At 40.5% G+C, this 21,122-nt stretch overlaps 1 protein-coding gene across 2 annotated transcripts in view; it reads left to right on the forward strand.

Moving 5' to 3' along the window:
• The first annotated feature begins 1,807 nt into the window (after positions 1 to 1,807).
• Positions 1,808 to 21,122, forward strand: part of LOC125319313 (nipped-B-like protein) — a 176,828-nt gene continuing 157,513 nt past the window's right edge. For both annotated transcript variants that reach the window (XM_048290423.1, XM_048290425.1), the window contains exon 1: positions 1,808 to 2,144. The gene's annotated coding sequence lies outside the window, so the exon portion shown is untranslated. The remainder of the gene's footprint in view (positions 2,145 to 21,122) is intronic.

Consider the following 21,122-nt stretch of genomic DNA (forward strand, 5'->3'; position numbering starts at 1 on the left):
CAAAAAATGATAAATATTTTCCCCCTTGACTTACAGAGTTGCACTGTATTAAATTAAGCACAAAGACTTAGAAACATACTTAATTTACTACATTAATTATCCTTATTTCAAATGGATAGCTTGAGGTTGCGAATGAATAAACAATTATAGGATTTTGACCTTTTGTATTAACTTGGAACAGAGGTATATAATACATTTCTTTCAGAGCCTAGTTTACTCTGTCTTCATTAAACTTACATGACCATGTACCCATTAGATATTAATATCTCCAGTACTGAATTACTGTATTCTCCAGTGCCATCTTCATTTCTGTACTTTCAAACAGAACCACATACACTTGTAAAACAAACTTTGATTCATCCAACATTACAGATTTAATAGCTCTTTAAGCTTGAGAGAAGCATTTTAAATCTGTATTAAAGACAGTGTTATTCAGGAAATCCTAAGACTTGAAAAGATTCAAGTGCATTGGTGCAAGATATTATCCCTTTATGCAAATAATATCCATCCAACGCTGAAAGAGTTTGTTTGTATGTCACAGGGTATTTAAAGCTAGCTGTGTTCAACTGTATGGCTGAATCCTGAAGTCCACAGACAAGGAAGGCTTCCTCTAAAAATCAAAGGATTTTTATCCAAATACTGATGAGCAAAACGACATGAGTAGGAAAAGACAGAGTTAATTCATCAGATAGAAATGCTATTAAGCCGTTCTGTGATTGTTCATAGTTTTACCTGTACAGAGAAAAACCAGAAAATATTTCAGACTAGGACATTCTCTTTCACCAAACACTGCTTCACAATCCACAATTAAAATATTTCCAGTAAGTCTGGTGGTGGCAGGGAGCATCAGCCTCTAGCAAAGGGTCCTTCATCCAGACATCAGTATTTACCCCCGTGCTCGTCCAAAAAGGTTGTTTTTAAAAGCCACTCCACTTCGGTACGTCCACTCGTAAATTCCTCACTCCGGCAACGCTTTCAGCATCGGGTGTTTCAGTTCCTGCGATGCGGCCTATTTACACCCACACAGGCGAACACGAGCGGTAACAGTAACTCCAGGAAGCGTCTCAGGTCTGACACATCCGCGGGGGCAGGGAGGTAAAGGAGGACGGGACTGCCACATTTGTGAGTTCATTCTAAGACGCCCTTTTAAGCCCACCTCCTAGGAGGTGTTATTTTGCAGTCCTCCTTCCTATCATCCTTAAGGAAGACAAAAATAAAACCCAAAATGTGTTCTTTTCAACGGTCACTTCATCACAAATCACTGGCTGCCTTCCTCTCAGCGCAGGCCTAAGCATAAATTCCGGTCTTCTTCACCAGAAGGGGAGAGAAGAAAGAAACTGAGGAAGTAGTTGAAGGGGTGGGGAAGGGGAGAGACAGTCACGTAGCGGAGACTCAGTTGTGCCCGCTGCTGCTAGGCGAGGCAAGGCGGAGGGAACCACTCCAGCTGTAGCAGAGCTAGGAAGGGAGCAGCGGGGAGCAGCGCAGTAACGGCGGCGGAAGCGACGCTGGTTGAGTGAGTAAGAAAGGGGAAGTTGTTGGTGTTTGGCGCCGGTGGAGGGAGTCATTCCTGCAGCTGCACTTCCGGTCGGCATTTTGTTCTGAGAGGGAGCGAGAGACACACACTGAGGATCCTTTCCTTTTCTTTCCCCCTCTCCTCCTCTTCTTCTTCCTCTTCCCGCCCTCCCCCCCCCCCCTCCCCGCCCCCTCGGTACCGACTCACGGCTTACTCCGCTCAGGCTGTTCCCTCCCCCATCCTCCTACACTCGCATGTACAGAGGGAGCAGCGGCCCCTTGGCAGCTGCCCTGCCCTCCCCTCCCCCCACCCCTACCCCGCGGCTTGGAATGTGTCTCGGAACCGGTTTGGTTCGGCCCGTGTTGATGCTGTGAAGCAGGCTCGGGGGAAAAGGGATTTGTCTTGGCCACTCACCCCCTGGCTCTACATGTTCGCTGCACTGAGGAGGAGACGGAAGAGGAGACAGCCCCCCTCCCGGCCCGGATTATTGTTGTTATATTATCTCCCATCCTCCTCCTGCTCCGCGGCGGCCGCGGCCTAGCAGCAGCGACAGCTCCTCTGAGGAGGGAGGGGGCGGATTTCTCTCCCCCTCTCTCGGATTCTCGTCGGATTCGGACGTCGATTTGCTCAGGTAATCCCCCTTCATCTCCCCTTCCTCTCTCTGCCCTCTCCAGCAGCGGGCCAGGCCTCCCGGCCCAGCACTGCCGGGAGCAGAGGGGATTACCTGCTATCCGGGATAGAGGGGAGTAAGTGGTGACCGGAGGTGTTTATTTAGCAGCCCCCCTTCCTGCTCGGTCGGGTATGAGGGAGGAGATTAGTTCTTTCCGGGCTGCCGGGAGGCCCAGGCCCGGCGGAGGGCGCAGGCCTGTCGGCCAGCGCCTTTACTCCAGTTCGGGGATTAGAAAGACGAAGCGGTTTCTCAGTAACAGGCCTCAATCTGGAGAGGAGCAGGAGGAGGAAACAATACAATTAGCCGCAAATATGCACTGATCCTTTGCTATATTTACAACTTCTGAAGTCGGGGGCGAAGTAAGTGGAGGAATAGGGAAAGAGAGACAATGTAAATACCCAGGAACAAAAATGCCAGCTCTCTTCGCTATTGCCTTCTCTTTTTAACCAACTCTGTTCTGAACATGCAAAACTTCAAAGGCACATGGATTTATAATGTAGAGGTTTAATTTCTAAGTAATATAGCAATTGATTAGCGTGTTAATCACTGACATATTTATAGCATAAAACTAGCACTTGTGGCATGATTGACACAACACGGATGCCTGCAGACCTAGAAAATACAGACAAGCATATTGTGTCAGGTACTCCACACAATCTCAATGTGCATGTGCTGTATACATTACAGGAATATGTATTAAATGCAGATGAAATACTATTTTATACTCTTAACAAACAGGAAATGGGAGAGGGGTCGTGTAGAGTGCTATGTTTATGACGTTTCAGGGGTCAAGGTGAATATGAGATCTTAGCCTAAGTATTTGAGAATCAATAGTAAATTTAATTAAGTGAAAAGTGGGGAACGTTTAAAAAGTGTCATCATTTCTTATCAGGCCATATTCCTTTGAGATCCTGAGGTCGTTATTGGCTGTTTCTGTCCGTGATGTTTAAGTATGTTATCATTTTAACAGGTCAAATGTGTTTTATAAATGACGATTGATGAAGTGTCAGCTCTTTATTTGTAAATGGTAGCTAATTTAGAGTAAGGCAAATCTTGGACTTACTGTGTGGTAGAGTTCAGTGTGTTATTAAAAGTTGAGGTAGATTTAAAATAAACACCCTGTGAACTAATAAAAATACTCATACAGAAATTACATAATTGAGGGAAATTTTAAGATACCAAGTTTCATCTTTCATATAGAAAAGAAATTTGTAAATGGCAAACAAGTATCAACATTATAGAATTTGTCTGTTTTTTTAGTAGTTTTTTCAGTTGTTCAGACAGATCTTGTAATAATAAGTGGTAATGAATTTCTGGTATATTGTGTTTAGAGTCTTATAAATTCTGCTATCGTGTCTTTGAGTGCCCTGATACTTGTTTAAAAGGGTGAAGTCAATATAGCTGTCACGTAGAAGGTGTGTTTTTAATGCTGTAAATCCGTGTAGTAGTCAGTAGTGTGTCCGTGATTTGTATTGGTCAGGGAGCAGTTTGAATTTTAAAAAGCCTGAAGATCCTGCTGAGCCCCAATCCCTCCCTCCCTCCTTCCTTCCCTCCCTCCCTTCCTTCCTCCCTCCCACTGATCTCCCATTCCTGTCTTTGTGCTGCCTGGTCCTGTTAGACACTGTTTGCAACAGGGCCTCAGGCCTATGTGTGTGGAGAGGAACCATTTACACTTTGAAAAAGCAGCTTCTTAATTTTAAACTTTGTGAATTGCAGAGGGAGCCTTTAGTCGTCTCTAACTGCCTCTATCTCTGCGTGTAGCCGCATTGCTGTTTTCTTTTGGTCCGTGGTATGCATAGAGGCCGAGTTTAACTGCTTTACAGGAAAGAAAGTAGTTCTAGTTTTTGGGTAGTTTCATCATAAAGAAGGGACATGAGATCATTTGTTTCTTTTGTCCAGCCTTCATTTTAATAAAAATGGGTTAGCTAAGCCATTGTTTGAACTTTTCTGACTTATTTAAGGAGGTTTGTTTTAAATATATATAAGAGCAGGAAATAAGCTACTGTAGTTATGTAGCTCCTGTCAGGTTTATCTTGCTTGGGTTGTGTTTATGATGTGCTCTTTTTTTCTTAAATCAGAAAACATGCAATTTTCTAGTATGAAAAATAGGTGTATTTATAAAGGGGAAACTTAAGGTGATGCCTATTTGTAATGAGGTTTTATTTTTTATTTGTTCTGAGACATATGTGGTTAATCCTGAATTAGTTGCACCATCACAGTTTATATAGTTGTAAATTTCTTTGTCATAAAAATATATTTAGCATGCAGAAATACTTAACGTGGAAATGTTTATAAGATGACTTATTTTTTGTTTAGATCGTATTTTTAGCACATTTAAGTGTGTGTGTGTATGGAAAGCAAGAGCCCTCACTTTCATACTCCTTTTGCCCTAGTGTTAGGAGTTTATACTGGTCCACTGTTTATCACAAGAGCTTAAGGCAGATGTAGTTATTTTATTCATGCTATGGAAATACAAAATTAATTATTCTTGAGGTGTTAGTTGTAGCAATTACTTCAATTGAAAGAGGAAAATATTTTCTTCTTGTTATTTTTATTTTGTGCTTTTGACTGCCTTGTACAGTTTGAATGTTTCCTGTGTACAGATTTTATTTCTTTACTTTTTTTAAGCTTTCTTTTGAAGCTGTTTTTATACTTCTTTTTTTTAAATCATTTTTTATCGTTTTGATTTAGGAGAAACAAAACAGCATTAGAGAAGCAAAATTATACCTCTAAATAGCTAAAAAAGTAAACATTGAACTTTTTTTTTCATGTTAAACTCTCTAAGTTGGGAAAAAATTATAAAAAAAATTTGTTATTGCTTTTAGTATGTGTATCAGTTGGTTCTAAGTGGTTTTCCAATTGGAGATCTTAAAATTCTTTAAATTGTTAGATATTTTCAGTTTTCAGATTATTTCTCTGTCTTGATTTGAAGCACTTTATTTCTTGAAGGAGTATGTATGTGTAGAGAGGCAATGCATTTTACAGGAGCAGTTTAAAAATGCTGGGCTGCAGTCAGGGATTCTGATAAGGAAACAGCAGACTAAAATTGCAGAAACAAACTTAATCCAGCTCCCTTCCCCATACACTGGGCTTTTAACTACATTACTCTATTTCCCCCTTACCCTTCTGCTCCCAATTCAATGCTTCATACAGTGCATGGGCAATCATAGCTGGCTGGTATACTGTTATAACCTACTTGATATATTTGTTTTTTCTTTGTAATTGTGCAGTCTACTGCTTTACCTGCTGTATGCCATCCAAATAGTTCATTAATGCTGAAGCGTTTCAATCTATGAATTTGTAGGAATTATCTCAAAATACATATCTGTAGTTCACAAACATTAGCTTTTTTTGCACATCTGTTAAATATTTTTGTTTTACAGATGGAAGACTGAAACTGAGTCAAATAGCAAGTTAACACAAGATTTATAAGCAATTTTCAATTTGACATGCTTTATTCTTGAGATTTGTAGAGTTACTTTACAGCACTTAGGAAGTTCATAGCATTGTTTTCTTTGACTTTGTGGTTGTGAGTGCCCTGCATTTCAACATATCAAGCTCACTGTTTCTCATGGTGGATTCCTAAAAAGTATAGAATGGGTTTTTGCCAATGGCCTTAAAACATCTATTCAGTTTCCGCTGTCTTGATCATGACAAGAGCTGGACAAGAATAGATTTTCTATCCTGAAAAATTAAAAAGAATCATCTTCCATATTGTGAAGAAACCAAAATCTCTTAAAGTTTATCAGTAAGAACAGAGACAAGAATTAGATAATAACCCAAATCCCACAAGTAATTAAACGGCGTGCCTGCAATATTGAAGGCGATTAATTTCCAGCAGGAACTAACAACCCTGGAGAGTATCCTAAGCATTGGTTATTGGCTATTAGGAAAAAACTGCCTCTTAAATAAATGTTGTAGTTGGTGTAAACTGGTTGAATGGAAACCTCTGCAGCCTAGTGGTCAGACCATTTCATTCTGATGTGTTTGTTGTCCAGCTGCTCTATGGCTTTGTTAGGAAAGCAAGACTGTTCACAGGTACAGTAAGCATGTTCCTAACCAGAACATTGCTTTTGGGACGTAGGAAGTTCAGGTTCAAATGTCTGATCTATATCAGACGGAGAAGTTGTTGAGATTTTCTTCTACCCTTTGTCTTTTTATGTTCTAATCATGTGCTCCAGGCATGACCCAGAGACTGTGGGTATATTATGAAACAGGTAGGATTTTTATTTATTTCTTTCCTTGATTGAAAATTATTATTTTTAATAAGAGTTGTTTTTTTACAAATTGTCAATTTCCAGCAAAAGATCTCTTTGATAGGAAACTTTTAAAAATTGATTTGATCTAGTAACAATTTTATTCAATTTCCTTAGTAAAAAAATGTAATGTCCCAAAGAAAGCATCTCCTTTTTTGTGTAACTGATTTGTTTCATGATATATATGTCATGTGCCATATATGAGGCAGGGATCCTGTGAATAACAAAAACAATATATGATCATTGAATGAATGACTATTATAGTGCACAAGGGACTGAATTTTAGGCGTAAGTAACCATAATTTTCACATTTCTTAATACTTGAGTGCTTGGTTTTATAGTTCTGACCTTTTTTCCTATCTTTTTTAAAATAATGTAATTTATCAAGCTTCTTGAATGTAAACACATCTGTGATAGGGGTTGCACTATCTCCCATGTTTGAGCTAACAATCTCTCCTCTGTGTTGACCAGGCACTCAGAGAGGATTAGGTAATGAGTACTTTGTTTTTGAAATTTTATTTTCAGATCTTAGGTTTTGATAGAGACTGTTCCACTGTCTTGTATGTTATTTTCCATTCAAATATGTTGCTTCCTCTTTTTCTCCAGATATGCTTTCTGGATATTAATGATAGGGGGTGTTGTGGTTTAAGCCCAGCTGGAAATAAAGCCCCACGAAGCTGCTCCCCTCACCCCACCCCTTCTGCTGAGAGAGACAAAAGGCAGAAATTCTGAGTTAAAGACAATTTACTGGAAACAACAATGAGATAAGAACATCAACAGTAACAGCAACAATATTAATAACAAAAGTGTACAAAAAATATACAAAAAGAGGGTAATCCAAAAAATGCTCACCAAGCCTGAGCTGACCCAGCACCGCACGCCTCCGAGACAAAATTGCCCCAGGACCTTCTGCACACATGTTTTTCCCCCAAGCCTGAGACAATGAAAAACAGTGGCTGACAAACCCTCTGGTCGGGACCAGTATTACCCCACCACTCCATTTGCTGCTTGCTTCCTTTGGAAGAGAAGGGCTATAGACCCTCTGTGCACCACCTTTTTCTTCCCCCGAAGTCACGCCCCCTTCTTCTTGGAAGTAAGAATCCTTTACTTCTGCCCCCTAGCAATGATGTGCATGGTATAAAATAATAACCTAGACATGCCCAGGTGGCTCCAGGCTTCGCCAGTCCTTGGCCAAAACTAGGACGGGGGAAAATTTAGAGATCTCTTATTGGATGCTGCATACAGTAACTACCTTTGCATGTGTAGAAAAAATAAACTGAAACATGCTTTTTGTAGTCTAAAAGCTGGAAAAATTTTGATAAGACTCTAATAAGACTGTAGTGAGAACTCATGGACAGTGCTTTGTGCAGATCTAAAATCAGTTTAACTTTGATTTTTATTTTTTTTTCCTGAAGAGAAAATTAAAAATCTGCCTGATTATGTCTGTTAAACTCCTAGTTCAAATTGAGACTGTTGGTTTTTTGTGGTTTTTTTTTCTTACTACAGTACGTGCTAGGTGTTTTTTTTTTTTTTTTTTAATAAAGGGAAATTATTCTTTTTTTCTACTAATATTTCCAGTGATGATTTGTTATTCCTGGCAGGTTCCTTAAAAACTGTTATTGAGGCATAATCTGTAATATAGAAAAACTTCAGTATATCCTATGAAAATTTCACAGTTATAAGCAATTCCTAGAATCATCTGTTCTATTATACTCAACTTTCATAGCATCATAGAATGGCTTGGGTTGGAAGGTGTGGGTGCTAGGAAGGGCTGGCAGAGGAATTTTCCTGTGAAACTTTTCTTTCTCATGAGAGGGCAGTTAGAGAAATCCAGCTTCTCTGTGAAAGCTTTCGTTCTCATGTGAACTGGATGGACAACAGTTTGAGAGAATGTAAACCATTTTTACACCTGCAGGTTGTTATGAGAACTGTGAAAATTATTTTCCTCCTTTAAGAATAATATTTGGAAATGGGTGTCTTACTGCTCAACCTATCACCTTGAGAGGTGGTGGGTCAATAGGCCAATCATATAATTTCTCTTTTGCGAACCATGCTATAAAAGGTATGGGTGATTAAACGAGGTCACTTCAGCCATATGCATCTGGCCTAGACTTATGTCGTGATTTTCACCGTCTCTCTGGGGATAACAGCGACAGGAAGGGACCTTCAGGACCATCTCATTCCAACCCTCTGCCAGGGGCAGGGATACCTTCCACTAGACCAGGTTGCTCCAAGCCCCATCCAACCTGGCCTTGAACACTTCCAGGGATGGGGCAGCCACAGCTTCTCTGGGCAACCTGTGCCAGTGTATTGCCACTCCAGTAATGAACAATTTCTTCCCAATATCCCATCTAAACCTCTTCTCTTTCAGTTTGAAGCCATTCCCCCTTGTCCTGTCACTCCATGCTCTTGTAAATAGTCCCTCTCCAGCTTTCTGGTAGGCTCCCTTCAGGTACTGGAAGGTGCTCTAAGGTCTCCCCAGAGCCTTCTCCAGGCTGAATAGTCCCAGCTCTCTCAGCCTGTCTTCATAGGAGAGGCGCTCCAGCCCTCTGACCATCTTCATGGCCCTCCTCTGGACTCACTCCAACAGGTCTATGTCCTTATGTTGGGGGCCCCAGACTGGAAGCAGTATTCCAGGTGCAGTCTTATGAGAGTGGAGTAGAGGGGCAGAATCATAGCATCATTTAGGTTAGAACAGACCTCTAAGATCATCAAGTCCAATCATTAACCCATCACTACCAGGTCCACCACTAAACCACGTCCTCAAGATCCATATCTACACATCTTGCAAATCCCTCCAGGGATGGTGACTCTACCACTGCCCTGGGCAGCCTTTTCCAGTGCTTGATAACACTTTCTGTGAAGAAATTTTTCTAAATATCCAATCTAAACCTTCCCTAGACCAACTTGAGACCATTTCCTCTTGTCCTATTGCTTGTTCCCTTGGAGAAGAGCCCGACCCTCACCTGTCTCCACCCTTCTTTCCAGGAGTTGTAGAGAGTAAGAAGGTCCCCTCGAGCCTCCTTTTCTCCAGGCTAAACACCCCCAGCTCCCTCAGCCACTTCTTGTGCTCCAGACCCTGCCCCAGCTCCGTTGCCCTTCTCTGGACTCGCTCCAGCACCTCAATGTCTTTCTTGCAGTGAGTGGCCCAGAAGTGGACACAGTACTTGAGATGTGGCCTCACCAGTGCTGAGTACAGAGGGACAATCACTGCCCTGGTCCTGCTGGTCACACCATTTCTGATCCAAGCCAGGATGCCATTGGCCTTCTTGCCCACCTGGGCACACACTGGCTCATGTTCAGCTGCTGTCATTCAGCACCCCCAGGTCCTTTTCCTTGTGGGCAGCTTTCCAGCCACTCTGCCCCAGCCTGGAGCTGCATGGGGTTGTTGTGACCCAAGGGCAGGACCTGGCACTTGGCCTTGTTGAACCTCATACAATTGGCCTTGTCCCATTGCTCCAGACTGTTGAGATCCCTCTGCAGAGCCTTCCTACCCTCCAGCAAATCCACGCATGGGGATTATGCTTTCCCTTTTCCAGTCAGTGGGAACTTCACTGTACAGCCATGACTTCTCAAATATTATGGATAGTGACATAGCCACTTTCTCTGCTAGTTCCTTCTGGACCTTTGGATGGATCTCATCAGGTCCCATGGACTTGTGCACCTTCAGGTTCCTTAGATGTTCTTTAACCTGATCTTCTCCTACAGTGGGTGGTTCTTCATTCTCCCAGTCTCTGCCTTTACCTTTTGCAACTCGGTTAGCATGGCTGGAGCACTTGCTGGTGAAAACTGAGGCAAAAAAGTCATTGAGTATCTCAGCCTTTTACATATTCTGGGTAAGCAGGTCTCCTGTTTCCTTCTGGAAAGGGCCCATATTTCTGTAGTCTTCCTTTTATCACCAATGTACCTATAGAAGCTTTTCTTGTTGCCCTTGATGTCCCTGGCTAGGTTTAATTCTCTCAGGGCTTTGGCTCTCCTAACCTGATCCCTGGCTGCTCAGACAATCTCGCTGTCTTCCTCCCAGGCTACCTGTCCCTGCTTCCACCCTCTGTAGGCTTCCTTTTTGTGTTTGAGTTTGTCCAGGAGCTCCTTGTTCATACATGCAGGTGTCTTCTGGTATTTTTGCCTGACATCCTCTTTATTGGGATGCATCACTCCTGAGCTTGGAAGAGGTGATCCTTGAATAACAACTAGCTTTCATAAGCCCCTCTTCCCTCCAGGGGTTTATCCCATGGGCCTCTATGAAGGAGCTCCCTGAAGAAGCCAAAGTCTGCTCTCCTGAAGTCCAGGGCAGTGAGCTTCCTGTGCACCATCCTCGCTGCCCCAAGGATCTTGGACTCTACCGTTTTATGGTCACTGCAGACAAGGCTGCTCTTGAGCTTCACATTCCCCACCAGCCCCTCCTTGTTGTCGAGAACAAGGTCCAGCATAGGACCTCTCCTTGTTGGCTCCTCTGTCACTTGGAGGAGGAAGTTGTCATCAACACATTCCTGAAACCTCCTGGATTGCCTGTGCCCTGCTGTGTTGTCCCTCCAGCAGATGTCGGGGTGGTTGAAGTCTCCTGTGAGCATCAGTGCTTGTGAATATGAGGCTGCTCCTATCTGTCTGTAGAGGGCCTCATTGGCTCAGTCTTTCTGGTCAGGTAGCCTGTAGCAGACCCCCACTATAAAATCACCTGTCCCTGTCCTCCCTTTAATCCTGACCCATAAGCTCTCAGTCAGCTCTTCATCCATCTCCAGGCAGAGCTCCATGCATTCTAGGTGGTCATTGACACAGAGGGCAACACTGCCTCCTTGTCTTCCCTGTCTGTCCTTCCTGATACAGGCTAAAGAGCCTGTATCCTTCCATTCCAGCACTCCAGTCATAGGAATCATCCCACCACGTTTCCATGATGCCAGTAAGACTGTAGGTATGTGCATGTCTCTCATTCCTCCTGTTTATTCCCCATGCTGTGTGTGTTTGCATAGAGGCATTTAAGTTGGGCCCCTGATGAAGCTGGCTTACTGTCTGGAGTGCCTGGAATTACTTGGTGTTGTCCTTCAGCTGCTCTCCTGCTGACCTGAGATCCCTCTCCAGGCTCTAGGCATCTCTTGCTGGCATTAAACTGGTATGAGTGGGATGGATTGAGGTTCCCCTCAATGTAGTTTAGTTTTAAAAGTGACCCTATGGAAATAGCATCAGATATCAAAGAGTTTAAATTTGCTGTCCAGAACTTAGAGGTTTTATTAGTAAAATGACATTCACCTTGATAGAAAGAATTCAGTTTAATTTCATGTGCATGGTTATGACAAATATTCTGTAAATCAAGTTGTGTACAGGTTCATTAGGGATGTTGTTTGTCAAATGCTTTTAAATCATACTTCTGCAAATGTATTCCCTTCAGTGTGTTTAAATAGGTAGAATTACTTGAAACTGATCTATATCAACATATTTGCTTCCTGAAATAAGTTAGAATTTCAGTTGGATTTCCAATAAGTTTGTCCCTAAATCTTAAGGTATTGAAATATAGTAAAATATTTATTCACTGAAATCTATTATAAATTGGTGCACACAAGACTATTTAAGAAGCATTTTTGTTTTTCTTTTAATAATATATAATAATTTTGTAGAATAGATTTACCCTGTGAAGACCAATAATAGCTTTAATGATTGTGTCATAGTTGCTCAGCATTGTTCTTGTGGTTGATTATGATAAAACCGAAATTGTTGTTAAACATTTTATGAATCTTTGTGAGTTAAAGATGGTTTTATTTTTGGGGAGTGGGGTGGGTTGTGGCCTGGAGTGCTCACTGCATAGATGTAGTGGTAGGTTTCCATTTGTGATTTGTTTGCAGTAACTTTCTGCATTCTGAACATAGTTTAATAAATTCAGTGCTCATGTAGCTTATTTATTCCTCAGTGGTATGTTAATGTAGATATTAATTAGCTTCAGATAATGTGAGAGAATTTTTATAATTACCTGTGTGAAAGGCATATAGATACTTTTCCATTGAAAAGGACAGAATTGTGTTTGAAAACTTGCCTTAATATCCTTTAGAAATAAGAATCGCCTACTCAACAGCCAATGTCTTAGAAGATGTGGAAAAGGATGTTTGCTGTCAGTAAACATTAGGAATAATTAGCATTGGGAGGAGCTCAAGTTCTTTGTGACATGAGCCTGGAAAACAAATGTAAATGAATATTTATATCCAAGAGAAATTTATACTAATAGCAGTACTCTATATAGTACTAAACTGCTATTTCACATTATCCAATATTATCATGTGTGTCAAAGCATGCAGTCATGTCAAATGTATGATCTGTGAAGGCCATTTGTGGTTTTGTAAGCTTTAATTTATGGTTTCCCATGGCAACTGTTAAAGACAGAAAAAAGGGTTATGAATTGAGAATTGTCCCTGGATCATGTCATGTGAGTTTAATGTGAAGAGTTTAAATTTTTTTGAGAAGATAAGCAGCCTGTTTTCCCAAGAACAGATCTTTTCCTTGATACTCTCAGTTGTGTGTTTTATCACAGAGGTTGGTGGTAAATTAAGATATTACACTACTGGAAAACAGGAAAGGAACTCAATAGTTTGAAACCCTGGGTGAATAGCTAGCAAAAGATAGTATCCCTACCCATGTAGGTGCCTCAGTGTCAAATGAAAAAAGGAAAGATGGGGAACTGAGAACTAGCTACTCCTTATTTCTACTTGAGTGTATGTGTTAATCTTGATGCAAGTTTAAGGTAGTTGAGGCTTGATCCATTTCAGCCATTTCTGGTCTCTGTTTAAATGGCATGTGAATGAAACTAGAAGAGTATCATGCTTCATTTTTAATGCTTCTGTATTGCCAGAAGATTCCCATAAATATGTGTAGTCTCTAGGACTCCTTTGTACTAAAGTAATTTCCAGTTTGGAAAAAAAGAAAATTCATTCTGTACTTCTACAATAGCAAAGCTGCAGAGAACTGAGAATCTTTTCTAAAAGTAGCCTGTGACTTGTGAAATAATGCTAATGTTTCACACTAGAAAGATTGAGCTACCTCTCTAAAAGGTGGGTGTATATCACTTGCATCCCAGGGAAGACTGCAGAGATTAACTTTAGTTTTCCCTTGCAGGTGATGCTCTACATATATATAGAAACGCTGTGCTCCATATCTAACTTTGTACATACTTATTTTCATTTGTCAGTGAGTGATAGTAGGCAAACAACTATAACTGTATTTTTCTCATAACAGGATGACCTGAAATACATAACACTTATTTTGGGATATTTTTAAATGTTTAATTTTTAAGTAATTAAAAGATATAGTGATGATAATCCCATTTCAGTGGGGTTTTTATGTTTTTTTTTTAACATATGTAAAACTCTGTGACATTTAAAATGTAACTTATCTGCATTTTAAAATCCATCCCCTTGCTAGAAAAAAATGGATACTTCATTGCAAATTGTTGCAGTTGAACAAATTATGAAAATAAAGTACTCAACATGCAATTGTGTAAATTCTATTAAAACTAAAAAAAAATAAGCATTACTGAGTAATCTAGTCTTCAGTTTATTTATTTGATTTATCTGCATGGTCAATTGTGGCTGTCCATGTATCTGTAGCATATGGGCCACCATTCACATTTGCCTTAGCAACAGCCAGGATAATAGTGCTGTCTGAATACTGTAGTAGAAAGCTTTGTATTAAAGCCTCAGAGAAATTGAAGGCTACAATTAGCTTCTTCTTTCACAGTAGTGAGCTTTAGATCCTTAAGAAAAGAAGATGGTAGTAATTTAGAGTCAAGTGCCTGGAGAATAAAGTACATAGAAGGTAAGCAGAACATCTGTAGGTTGGATAGAGAGATGGAAGGATTCAGTGTGGATTGTTGTGGTGTGATCCTGTGAGGACTGATCTAACTTTATGGAGCAGTTCTTGGGCCTTTTCCAAATGCCCATAACATAGCTTGGCAGTTCAGTCAGTAACTTGGAACTGTGTGGCCTAAGACTTGCGTCTTTTTTATTTTAGCATATCAGTTTAGAATTGAGATGTATTTATAGTATGCATGTGGGTTTTTATTAATAAAATGATATCTGCAACTCATACAAATAAAGAAAAATCACAAATGTGAAAATGCAGTTTTTGTGTTTTAGTCATTAATTGATGACCAACTTTCTCGCATTGGAAGGTGTGACTTACTCTTATAAAAAATGAAAAAATATTTGTCATATTGTCATAGGTTAGCAAGCATAGTTCCGGAAGGGATGTCCTTGCTAAGGGGTGCTTACAGCTTCCTCTGGGACCTGATAGAACCTATCAGCTGGCCAGTTTGAATATGGACAATTCTTTAAGCCACTTAAAGTTGTGACCGCCTCTGTGATACACACTTAAGAATAGACAAACTCCCTCCCCAAGGTCTCTCTCATTTCCAGCGCTGGGACAGGTGGCTGCAGGGCCCGAGCGGGGCCCAGTGGGCCAGGCCACGGCTTCAGGATGACCCCTCCCCCCCCCCCAGCAGGGCTGTGGGCCAAGATTTCAGCAAAAGAGGCACCGCTGTCCTACAGAGGTCAGGTGACCAACACCGATAAGCCACACAGCTGCAAGGCCTGTGTGAGATTAACCCTTTTATTGCTGTGAAGAGCTGAAAACCTGAGGGAAGAGAAAGAGGAGATGCTTAAAGCTGAAATTCTGTTGTGAAGCTATGATATATCAGAGTATCCTGTTGTAATTTCATGAAGATATGGGGGGTGGAGTGTTCAACTCGTAAGCAAAAGCACCTGCGCTGAGATAGGCAGATGCTGACGCAGCTGTAATTTCATGAGAAGTTTGGACAGGGAGAGATGGACCAGATGAGGACTTTTGCTCCAAATGGGAAAGGAGAAACCTCAGTTCCTAGAGATGCTCCCAGAGATAGTCCTAAAGATGAAGATGAGGAAGACCCTTTGCTCCCAGGGAAGGAGAAGGGCCTCTGTTCTTGTTTCTGAACGGCTCAACCTTAAAATTGTACCCCAAAAACCTTCAAGAGTGGACCCTCGAAAGCAGTTGCGGGAAAAGCTGCAAGTTGGGGGAAGGGACTCACATGCGAGCAGAGAGAGTCCTCTTCCTAAATGGACTGAACAATATTTGGAAGTTGTGATAATGTTTTCATAGCACAAGCAAGAAGAGACTTCTCTTTCTAAATGGACTGAACAAGGTTATTATGGAAGTGGTAAACAGACTGAACATCTCAAGGGTTGTCTTTTTACATTGTCAGTGGGAGAAGGGAGGAAGGTGGGGGGAGGAGGAGAGTTCTGAAGGTATGGTATAATTTTTTTCCCCCCTCTTTAAGGTCTGTTAATAAACTTTATATTCTTTCAAGTTTGGTGCCTGCTTTGCATTTCTCCTAATTCTTATCTCACAGAAGATAAACAGTAATGAGTATTTTGGACCAAACCACTACGCATATATTAATGAATAGCAAAGTAGTAGCAGTGCATTTATCCTCTTAGATTTTACCAGTCACTTATTCAAGGAAGTAATTTTAAGATAACTTTTTCTTTTACTATGTAGTTTGTTTATAGGAGAAAGTTTCACGAAGGATGTCTGGACTTTAGGCGGCTCTCTTGAAAGCTGTTTATTGCATAGGCAAAGTTACAGCATTTCAGGGAGTGGGTATCCAGAGCCAGCCCTACAGCTGCCAGCTACAGCTGTAGGCATACCTGAAGCTGCTTTCTGTTCAAGTTACAAAGCATTCTATACTTTTCTTTGCTGAGTATCTTAATACATAACAACCAATAAGCACCATACACAATACCTTTACATTTGCCTATAGCCTATCATAACTACTACCATTACCATATTATAGTCATTATTATCCAATCACAAGAGTAAGTATGTTACAATTTAAGCTTACAATGGAAAATTCTCAGACTTCTTTTCTTCTTGCTACATCGACGTTTCTTGTTTGCCTGCAATAGCTCTTTTTGGTAAAAACACGTTATCTATTTACTTATGCTCTTCTTGAGACTTATTTACTTGGCGAAAAACATGTCTTTGTTTGTAGTCACATACCTTTGTCCTATTCATAAAAATCTCCTTCTAACTCATCTCCAACCTTTGCCTTCTCAGTTATTCAGTGGTCAGTGTTTCAGCAAAACATCTTTTACTCTATATCAAAACTTGCTTCCATTTCTATCTCATCCTCACTTTCTACATTCAGAGATCTTTCTGCCAAGCCTACATATCTGTGAAACTTTCTTACCAAACTTTCATCCTCCCCAACATTGTTGCCATATTTTTTTGTCAACCTCGTTATCTCCTTGCTCTTGTGAGAGCTTATAAATGTGATATAATTTTGATATGCTTTCAAAAAAAGACATGAACACTTCAGCAAGTAAAGTTAGAAACAGGTTTAAACTAAAATAATCTGTTCCTACAATGAGACATATTTCTGCATTTCTTTGATGGTTATTTTTAATATTCTACTTAAATAAAAATTTTTTTTATCCTTTTTCATTAGTAAAGTCTTACTCATCTCTCCCCTTCCTTCCTCAGTTTTGAAATTGGCTGTTTAATCATTAACTCACATAAGGCAATGAAGAAGCCGCATCATGAAAGATCTCTCTGGAGGGGGGAAAAAATTAAATTCTTGTTCTGTTTAAATTTGGAGCATTGACAGAAGAGATTGGTTGGGTGGAGTATGAATCAGGCTGTTTTTCTATGGTTTGTGTGTTATAACAGATTAGCAAATGAGACCTTTGCAAGTGTGTGAAGTGAACAAGATGGAAAGAGTTTAGGCCCTTTCTTACCTTGAGAGATATGAACAGACATATTTCAGCTTAGGTGAGGTGGGCAAGTTTGTGGGAGAAAACTTGATTTCTGAGGAGGCATGTTTGATGATTTGCAAAATTTGCATTGTTTTAGAGTATTGCATTTTTAAAAAATAAAATATTTCAAAAATATTTAGGAATACTGATTTTCAAAGTCTGTTACTAAAATAGGCCTTGAGAAATGCTTTAGCTGATTGGAAGATATTAACAATTATGATGATTACAGAGATAGAGCCCTTCTCCTATGAAGACAGGTGGAGAGGGTTGGGGCTATTCATCCAGGAGAAGGCTCCAGGGAGACCTTAGAGCACCTTCCAGTGCCTGAAGGGGGCTTGTACTAGTTTGAAAACAAACTATTGGGAGACATCGAGTCAGAATAACAATTTAATAGGGAAATAAAAAGAGGGGAAAAAAAAAATAAAGGCAGATAACACTGGGTTAAACTGACAGAGTCAGGATGCAACCTGACACTCTGTTAATCAGGGTGGTGGTAGCAGTCTGGTAGAATGGTGGCTGCAGTCCTCCTGAAGCGGTGATCCTGTAGAAAGAGGGTCTGCTCTTCCTCAGAGGGTCTAGTGGTGGCTCTGTAGCTCCTGTCCTCTGGAAATCCAGTGGAAAGGTTGTCTCTGGTGTTCAGAATTTCAGAGTTATATCCAGGATGGAATGCTTGGTTCCTCCCTCTGGGTGGAGCATCTCACAATGGGGTAATGAGTCATGAGGCCAAGTGTTGATTAGGCTCATTAACAGAAGATAGTCCAGAGGGAGTTATCTCTGAGTCAGGCGGCAGGACAATGATGGGCCATTAACAGAAAGATAGTCTGGGGGGAGGAGGCAAGGAAACACTGCCCCACCTGATTTCAACAGCTCATGAGGATGGTAATAGAATATACTGCAACCCAGGACAGGGCTGAAAAGAAAGCTGGAAAGGGACTCTTTACAAGGGCATGGAGTGACAAGACAAGGGAGAATGGTTTTATACTGAAAGAGTAGAGGTTTCGATTAGATATTAGGAAGAAATCCTTGGCTGTGAGGGTGGTGAGGCCCTGGAACAGGTTGCCCAGAGAAGCTGTGGCTGCCCCATCCCTGGAAGTGTTCAAGACCAGGTTGGATGGGGCTTGGAGCAACCTGGTCCAGTGGAAGGTGTCCCTGCCCATGGCAGAGGGATTGGAATGAGATGGTCCTGAAGGTCCCTTCCAACCCAAGCCATTCTATGATTCTATGAAATTTTAGTATAATAGAACAGATAGGATAGCTCTGCAAGAATCTTTTTGTTTCACTACATCTCTTATTTCCTTGGATTTTGGAGAAGTATGGAGCTGGGTTTGTTTAGTCTTGAGAAAAGGAGGCTCAGGCTCAGGCTCAGGCTCAGGCTCCCTGACAGGAGGTTGTAGTGAGGTGGGGCTGGTATCTTCTGCCAGGCCTACAGTAAGAGGACCAGAGGAAGTGGCCTTAAAATGAGACAGGGAAGATTCAGATTAGATATCAGAACAATGTTTTCCCTGTTTGAGTGTTCGGGCACTGGAATAGGTTGCCCAGGGAGGTGGTGGAATCACCATCCCTGGAGGTGTTTTAGAGGCGTCTGGATCTGGTGCTGGGTGATGTGGTTTAGTGGTTACAGAGGTAGTGATGGGTAGACAGTTGGACTTGATGATCTTACAGGTCTCTTCCAACCTTTATGTTTCTATGATTCTATTCTATCCTTAGCATTTATGAATATGTTGTCTTGTTTGCTTAATTGTGTTTACTTATAGTAATAATGTAAATAGTGTGAACCTTCTCTCTGTAGGGTATTTTGTATGGTTTTCAATGATATTCTACTCCACAGCAAAATAAAAACAATGCATGGACTCTGATCAAATTTCCAGAAAAGTTATGTCAGAAAAAATATTTAGATTGACATTTGAAAACAACATAGTGATATTGGTGGAGGAAAATACATTCTAAGATTAGCACACTTTGATTTTAACTAGTGTTTCATTTTAGAAATATTTTAATGGTGTAAAGCTGAAACACCTCAGTTCTGTTATTTTGAAATAAAGTCTGTTTAAATGGAAACATTTTCTAAGCTATGTCCACTTTGGCAATTGACAGTTTTCAGTGAAACTTTCTAATTAAAAAATTTCTCATTCAGTTTAATGAACATCTATCTGAGGGTGAGGATCTACATAAATCCTTTCTCTCTAGCCATTAATGGTGAGGGAAGTGGAATTTTCACCAATGTCTTTCCCTTGTACTTTATTTATAAGGGCCTTATTTGCTGTAATGTAATTTGAATAATGTTCTTAAACTTCTGGCTATCAAATGATTTTTCTTTTGTACATATATAAGATAGCCATTAGATCTCTTACAGATTTTGCATGTGCTTCGTGTCTTACCTGTTATTTTATAGCTCCTATCACAGTCCACTTCAGAGAACCTTAGACAGCTTTTATCTCATGGATTATTTTAAATTTTGCTAAATAAGCAGGTATACTAAGAAGATGGCTAGGACTTCTGGAGGAGGTTTAGTCATCTTGGCTCGAATGTGGATTTTTTTGGATATCCCTTTAGCAAACAAATTCTCTGTTTACCAGATGTGAATTTAGAAAATGCAAGACAGAGGGTTAAGATGCCTATAGTTCAGTTTGTCACCTCTGATCCATAACCCTATCTACTGTGCTTTTTTTGTCAGGTTTGTATGATGGCAGTGGTCACATGGTTGTACAGCTTTCTATCTTCAAGACTGCTACCCCTAAATTTCCTTAAGCTTAAAAAAGTACTATATGTACACTGATTATATCAAGGCCAGCTAGGGAAATTATGGCAGTCAGCAAAGTATAGCTTTATAGTTGAATTTTCTAATTTCTTATACTGTAAAATTGTCAGTTTAGTTATAAAAATTTGTCAGCATAATACTTGGAGAGCATAAAACCCATTAATATAAGCTTTTGTGGATACCGTGTCATGGTTTAACCCCAGTTGGCAACTAAGCACCACAACTGCTTTTCTCCTCCCTTCAGTGTGATGGAGGAGGATTGGAAGGGTAAAAGTGAGAAAGAGGGGGGAGCCCCAAAACCAGAGAGGAAAGTAAAACCCGAGGAAAACAAGTGATGCAAATGAAAACAATTGCTCGCCACCAACTGACTGATGCCCAGCCAGTCCCTGAGTAGCAGCCCTGGAACAACCTTTCCCCTAGTTTTATTGCTGAGCATGATGTCATGTGGTCTGGAATATCCCTTTGGTCAGTTGGGGGTCACCTGTCCTGGCTGTGTCCCCTCCCAACCTCCTACGCACCCCCAGCCTCCTCCCCAGCGTGGCTGTACGAGGAGCAGAAAAGGCTTTGGCTCTGTGCAAGCTCAGCAATAACAAAAACATCTCTATTATCAACCCTGTGTTTAGCACAAACCCAAACACAGACCCACAGCAGCTACTATGAAAAAGTCGAAGTCTATCCCAGCTAAACCCAGTACAACATGAAATTATCTCTTTTCAGAGTATGGGTTCTTATTAGGAGTGACCATGCTTAGTCATCCTAATTTATTGAATACTTACTTTGTTTAGTCAGTTTGTTTACTGAAACAAATAATGCTTTGTCCACAATAGGTAGAGCAGAAGTTTTGAAATTTATTAGAATTGTATATAGTTTATTCAACACTGTTGAATTTTAGTGAGAAATAGTTGGTATACAGGACCATGATCTTCTGACTCTCTAGAACTGGAAAAGTAAGGAAAATGCTTTTCTTTGATTAATAAAACCTCTCTATCAAGTTTTATTTACTTTTTGTGGTAAGAGCCTTCCTTAACACTGCAGTTTAATTTATATCTATGAAAAGGACAGTCTTTAAAAAGTAGATTAAAAATCTGTGATAGTGCTGATGTACATAATCATGATGTATCATTCTGGATTATATATTCCTCCCTTCCCTTGTTTCATG

This window comes from Corvus hawaiiensis, chromosome W (genome assembly GCF_020740725.1).
Source record: "Corvus hawaiiensis isolate bCorHaw1 chromosome W, bCorHaw1.pri.cur, whole genome shotgun sequence".
NCBI classification, from domain to species: Eukaryota; Metazoa; Chordata; class Aves; order Passeriformes; family Corvidae; genus Corvus; species Corvus hawaiiensis.